Raw genomic sequence first — 6,451 nt, forward strand, 5'->3', positions numbered from 1 at the left:
CCTCTGCAGAGGGGTTATAGGGGCCTGTTTGTGTGTGTTTTCTGCGTATTTTTCGTGTTTGTTTGGTTGTGTTGTATGTGTGCTTTGGGTGTAGGGTGCACTGTCTTTGTTTCTTTTTGCAGGTGTCCGGCAGTGTCTGATTTGGATCCTCGGCCATTCGTATGTCTTCTGGGGGGCCAGGCGGGCGGAGGTCAGGCCTAATGGTAGACAGTTGGGAGTTCCCCGGGAGGATGGCAGGGTTAGGTGGATAGGTGTGCCTGCCATGCTGTGGAGCAGGGTCGTGCCGGAAGTCTCCCGCTTTGCCAGGTTGGACAGGGCCCCGGATATCCTTGTTTTGCATGTGGGCGGGAATGATTTGGGTCTCCGCTCTATGCGTGAGCTCATTCGGGATGTGAAGTTCGACTTTTTGAGGCTTCGCACTTCCTTCCCTGATATGCTGGTGGTGTGGTCCGACATTGTGGCCCGCACTTCGTGGCGGTCGGCTCGTTCAGTCGACAAACTTAATAAGGCCTGGATTAAAGTGAACAAGGAGGTGGGGAGATTCGTCAGCAGGAATGGTGGCCTGGTGGTGCGGCATTTGGAGCTGGAGAGCGATACGTGGCAGTTCCTTCGTGGGGATGGGGTCCATCTCAATGCTATTGGCACTGACCTGTGGTTTTTGGGTTTGGAGGACGGGATCCACCGGGCCTTGAGGGTGTGGAGGGGCGCACAAGTGTAAGGGGTCACACTTGTGGCGCTGTGGCGGTTTGGGGTCCTTGACAGGGGTTCAGCAAACTGGTTTTTGGGAAAAATGGTGGGGACCCATCCGAGGTATGGCGTCCTCTAAATTGTACAGGTGGGGTGTCTGGGTCGGCTGTGTTAGTCCCCGAGGCGGTGCTTAGCGGCTGGGGAAGTGACCAAGCCAAATGGTGACCCAGACACAGAAGTTGTTTTTTACATGGTACTGTCAAGGACCACAAACATAGATCTGGGTTATTGTTATTATTATTATTGTTATATTGTTATTTCATAATTTTATATTTGTTATTTAATAAAAGGCCATGTCGGCCATTTTTACTCCAAGACGAGTAGTGTGTTTTGTATATAGTTTAAGTGGGTGTGGGTATTGGGGAGTTAGCGGGTGTTTTTTGTAGTCCAGCACGGGAGCTCTGATCTACCCAGATCATGCCTAAAGGGTTCCTGGTGAAGAAAAGTAAAAAGTCCCCACTGCTGACCTACTGAGTGTAGGATGAAGACAGGGACAGAGAGAAGGACTCTCCCCCAGCATGGATGGTGTAAACTGGAGTACAGGCCAGTTCCATGCCCCACTGGAGACTCTCCTCCCCCAGGCAGCCCCGACCGAGCTGTTCCAGCTCCCCCCACTGCATCCTGCTGGCCAGGCTGGGAACCCGGATTCGGCCGGTGAATAGAGAATACCTGGAGCCAAGCTTCAGCCTAGAATGGGGGTCAGGAGGAGACAGGGAAGAGGGAGAGTGGGAGGGGGCTGAGTTGCTGCACCATGGGTCTCTGGTTTGTACTTGCCCCATGGGCCGAAAGTTGCCAGTCAGCCCCTGGTGCACTGGGTCTAATTCTGGTACTTAGTCTAATTTTCATTCACAGTGCTGCTCTGTCCTCGTATGAATAGGAAGGGCAACCAGATGTCACGTTAGATCCTTTCACCCTGATACTTCTCCTCTGGATAAGGCCACCAAATTGGCAAATAGGAGTCACCATTTCTGGTAGCAACACAACACAATGTACTATGGTATCTCACTGGTAATATAATCCCAACTTGTAGCACCGCAACTTATCAAGTGTTACCAACCCCAGATTTATTTCTTTTTTAACCAATTTCTGACCGCACTCAAGTCGAATGACGGCTACAGCGTAATCATCCAGTTCTGGCTGCGAGTCTTTTGGCATCCTCCCAGAGCCACACCCCCAGCGTGCCCACTGCGGCGTGCACCTGGCACACTCTGTAATCGCTGTGATCTTTGGACACAGCTAATCACAGATCGGGGTAAAGAGCCAATCACAGCGGCTCTTTACCACGTGATCAGCTGTGTCCAATCACAGCTGATCATGATGTATATACAATATATATATATATATATATATATATATATAGTATATATTGTATTACATAGGTTCCCTGCTGCCAGCATCACACTGTAGAGAGCCGCAGCAAATACATTTTTAATTGGTTATCGCACAGGTGTCAAACACAAGGCCCGCAGGCCGAATGCGGCCCTCCAGGCTATTTCATGTGGCCCTCACACCTCTCCTGCATCTGCGGCAACCCCCTTGTTTCTGCCCCCACCTTGTCTTAGTAGTTGGCAGCAGAGAGGACAGAACTCCTTTGCCAGATCCTGCGCTTCTCTGTGCAACCTCAGAAGGGCCCTGCCTCCTCTGGTCTCAGCATTTAGCAGACTCTGGAAGCTGACTCCAGCCCTCCTCTGGTCCTCCTCCAGACCCTGCATGTTCTTCTTCCAAGATCCACCCGCATCTTCTTCCTGGCAGTAGCACAAGGTAAGGGGGTGCATTGTGATGTAAGGAAGGGTGGGTGACTCTTGACTTATGATGGTGGGGGGGCTCTTGACATCTCATGTAAGGGTGTAAGGGGGAGTGGGTTGCTCTGGACACCTAATCTTACAGATATAACTGGCCCTTTGAGGGCAACCAAAATGCTGATGCGGCCCACAATGAAATTAAGTTTGACACCCCTGGGTTATCATGTTTAGATGTGATTATTATTAATATTATTATTATTATACAGGATTTATATAGCGCCAACAGTTTGTACAGCGCTTTACAACATTAGGGCGAACAGTACAGAGACAATACCATTCAATACAGAAGGAATCAGAGGGCCCTGCTCGTTGGAGCTTATAATCTACAGGCATACCCCACTTTTAGGTATACAATGGGACCAGAGCATGTATGTAAAACGAAAATGTACTTAAAGTGAAGCAATACCTTTTTTCATTTCTAAATGCATAAATACACTAGCTCCATAGGAAATCTTGGTCAGCTTGACATGGCACTGCTCTCAAACCATAAGTGACAAGGACACCAAGCTTGGGGAGCATGTTAAGGGGATCCAGGACTATGACATAGTAGATTACCTAGGCAAGCTGGCTGGCCACAAATAGGATATGTTGTAGTCCTGGGTCCCCTCTCAGTGCTCCCTAAGTTTGGTATCCCTGTCACCTATGGTTTGGTAGCAGTGCCATGTCAAGCTGACCAAGATTTCCCATAGATGCCAATTTTAAAACCAGGAGTAGTGCCATGCCAAGCCGACCAGGCTGTATCCGTACTCGCGAGTGTACTTAAAACGGGGTATGCCTGTACAATAAAAATCTGTATATGATTTACTGACACCACACTATAGGAAAAAATGAATAATTTGATGACCTTTCTGGTGGCAAGGGGAGGCATCACACTAACATTTTGAGCCATATAACCTAAGCCCAGCCAACCAGAAATCAGAATTTACTATGGGGATCAGCTAAAAATTTCCAACCAATTCAGTTAATGTTATAGATTTCCCCGTACTCAGTTCCTATTCTATTCAAATCACATCCTTCTCATACACTGTAGAATGTTTGGGAAGAGAATAACAATTGTATACAGTTACCAAGCTCATTCATAGGGATAACTGGGGGGGGGGGGGGGGACTGAATTTTATGTTTGTAAGAATCCCTTAGCAACCAATCAGAATCTGACCAAAACCGAAATATGTGTGGAGAACTTTGGATACAAATGTTTCCATTTTTGCTTTTATGAACTTTTTGGCTTTCTATCAAACAATTTCAAGAAAAAAAATAGAAATATGATGAAAAAAGAGTGGCACTCACATAGGCTTTGGCGCAGCGTCAGTCATTCAGATCTAGCCTGTGCGTGCCGCGGGGGGACATTTGTAGGTCAGTGAAATAAGATGGTTGTTAAGACATCTGTGAATCTTCCTTATAAGGAATTGTGTGCTGCAAGCTGCGAGTTGGAGTCACGTCTGTTTCCAGAGCTCAGCTCCACATGATTCTTCTCCATGTTCTGTGTGTGGATGAATGAAGCCGCCTCTGTGCAGGGCAGCATTGGATTTCACTTTAAACCAGGGGTAGGCAAACTTAAAGAGGTGAAGATCTACCTGAACAACATGGGAGAAGTCAAAGATCACCGGGAACAGTGTCACCTCCTCACAGCTGATTTAAACCTCTAATTGCTGTACTCCGGTGTCACAATCACGTGCATTGCATGACAATTAGGGCTCTTTCACACGGTGTTGCTCAGCGAGGATCGATCCGCGATCCCCGCTGAGCCGGGCGGATGACAGCTCCGTCTCTGCTTGCAGAGCGGAGAGGGAGGTGTCTCAGCACCCACTGCCCTCTATGGGGGATCGGAGGAGAGCGGACCGCTTGTCCGCTCTCATCAGATCCGCTCCGCTCCGATTACTGAACGGATGGAAAAATAGGGTTTCCATCCGTCCAGATTTCAGCACAGGATCGGATGCGGATGGCAGCGGGTGTCAGCGGAGGTGTCTCCGCTGACACCCGCTGCCCCATAGAGAGGATCCAATCAGATCCGCCTAAAAAACTGACAGGCTGATCTGATCGGACTGCCCGTGTGAAAGAGCCCTTACGGGTTTAAATCAGGTGGTGAGGAAGGAACATATTTCCTACTCACCACCTGTCAAACACACTCGGATCGCTTTTCAGAGGCGCAGCAGTGCCTGTTGCACTTGTAAATGAGCCCTTAGTTGCATTTGGCAGCGGCACCCTTAACCACTTTACCACCGGAGGATTTTCCTGCTTTACGTCCAGGCCACTTTGTGCAACTTGTCACTGCGCGAATTTAACTGACAATTGCGCGGTCATGCAACCCTGTACCCAAACAAAATTTACGTCCTTTTTTTCCCATAAACAGAGCTTCCTTTTGGCGGTATTTGATCACCTCTGCACTTTTTCTTTTTTGCGATATTAATAAAAAAAGAGCAAAAATTTTGCGAAAAAATTGACATTTTCTACTTTGAAATTTAAAAAATATCCAATATATTAAATTTTTGTCATATATTTAGGCCAAAATGTATTTAGCTACATGTCTTTGACAAAAAAATCCTCATTTAACCGCTTTAATACTGGAAGATTTTACCCCATTGAGACTCCAAGGTGGGTGGCCATCCATAGCTATGGCAAGCAGATGTCACCACTATAGTGGTATGGGAGATGCCAACGAGTGACTACACCTGAAAACTCACTTTTTAGTGGATATAAACTATTAGTGTTTGTAGTTTCTAGAATTCTGCAAGGTGATAACAATAGGTAAATTTATAAAGTAATGAATGTGATTTTCATCAAACAATCACTGCTGGTGAATCAGTCACTGTCATTTAAAGGGGTTGTATAGGCAGAAGGTTTTTTTTTTTATCTTTATGCATTCTATTAAGGATAAAAAGACTTCTGTGTGCAGAAGCTCCCCTCAGCCCCCTAATACTTACCTGAGGCTACTTTCCATCCAGCGATGTCCACGAGTGCCTCAGCGATCCGGGACTCTCTCTCTCCTGATTAGCTTAGAAAAAGAAGCAGTGCCATTGGCTCCCGCTGCTTTCAATCAAACTCAGTTAGAGAGGGGCGGGGCCTAATGCTAGCTGCTTGCTGTGGGGCCACTCAACAGGAGGAAGGGGCCAGAAGAGCCGAAGCGGGACCCAATAAGAGGATTCGGGCTGCCCTTTGCAAAACCAACTGCACAGAGCAGGTAAGTATAACATGTTTGTTATTTTAATAGAAAAAAAAAAAAAACGAGACTTTTCAATCACTTTAAAACACCTGTGCCAGGAAAATTCACCTGCATTGAAAGTTTAGTGAATGTCAAATTCACTGCCTTACAAATATATAACCTTAAAACATATATATCAGGGGTAAACTTATCAAAGTTCCCAGCAGAAGCACAGAAATTACAGCTCTTCTCCCCTTATGTGTATGTTACCCTAAATGATAAAACCTGGGGACTTCTTTCTTTTGTCCTTCACATTGCAAATATAAGTTCCTTTTATTGAAGTAAAAACTGCCACGTACAGGAAATACCTTGTGGTTTTGTAAGTCCCATTTATCTACAATAGTTGTGGTGGAGAAGAAGGTGGATATGTAGTTATAAAGATCATGGTCTACTAATGTGGTAGAGATTGGAGCTCCCCTAGAGAAGTCACAACACACGTTCCTCCACCAAACACCACACATGGGGGAGGTTATGGTCGAAGAAGCCATTAGTAAGTCGATCGAGGAACCGAGAGTTAAATTTTGTGTTTGTCTGTGAGGTGAGATCTATAGCTGTGGGATGGGGGGGAAGTGTTTTGAAAACAAAGGATAGTGACTTTTGAGTTTGGATATGTTCTCTTTGGTTCAACATACAAGAGCAGCTTGATTGGAAGCCATTGAAGAAAGTGGCAGAGAGAGGTTCACCTGGTCTCCTGCTGTCTCTG

At 46.5% G+C, this 6,451-nt stretch overlaps 1 long non-coding RNA gene across 1 annotated transcript; it reads left to right on the forward strand.

Annotated features, from left to right (window-relative positions):
- The first annotated feature begins 5,892 nt into the window (after positions 1 to 5,892).
- LOC309555093 lies at positions 5,893 to 6,451 on the forward strand. The gene is made up of 2 exons (XR_014225252.1): positions 5,893 to 5,992; positions 6,031 to 6,451. It is a non-coding gene; the product is annotated as an uncharacterized lncRNA (long non-coding RNA).

Source organism: Pelophylax lessonae, assembly GCF_965119305.1.
Source record: "Pelophylax lessonae genome assembly, chromosome: 4".
In the NCBI taxonomy this organism is placed as follows: Eukaryota; Metazoa; Chordata; class Amphibia; order Anura; family Ranidae; genus Pelophylax; species Pelophylax lessonae.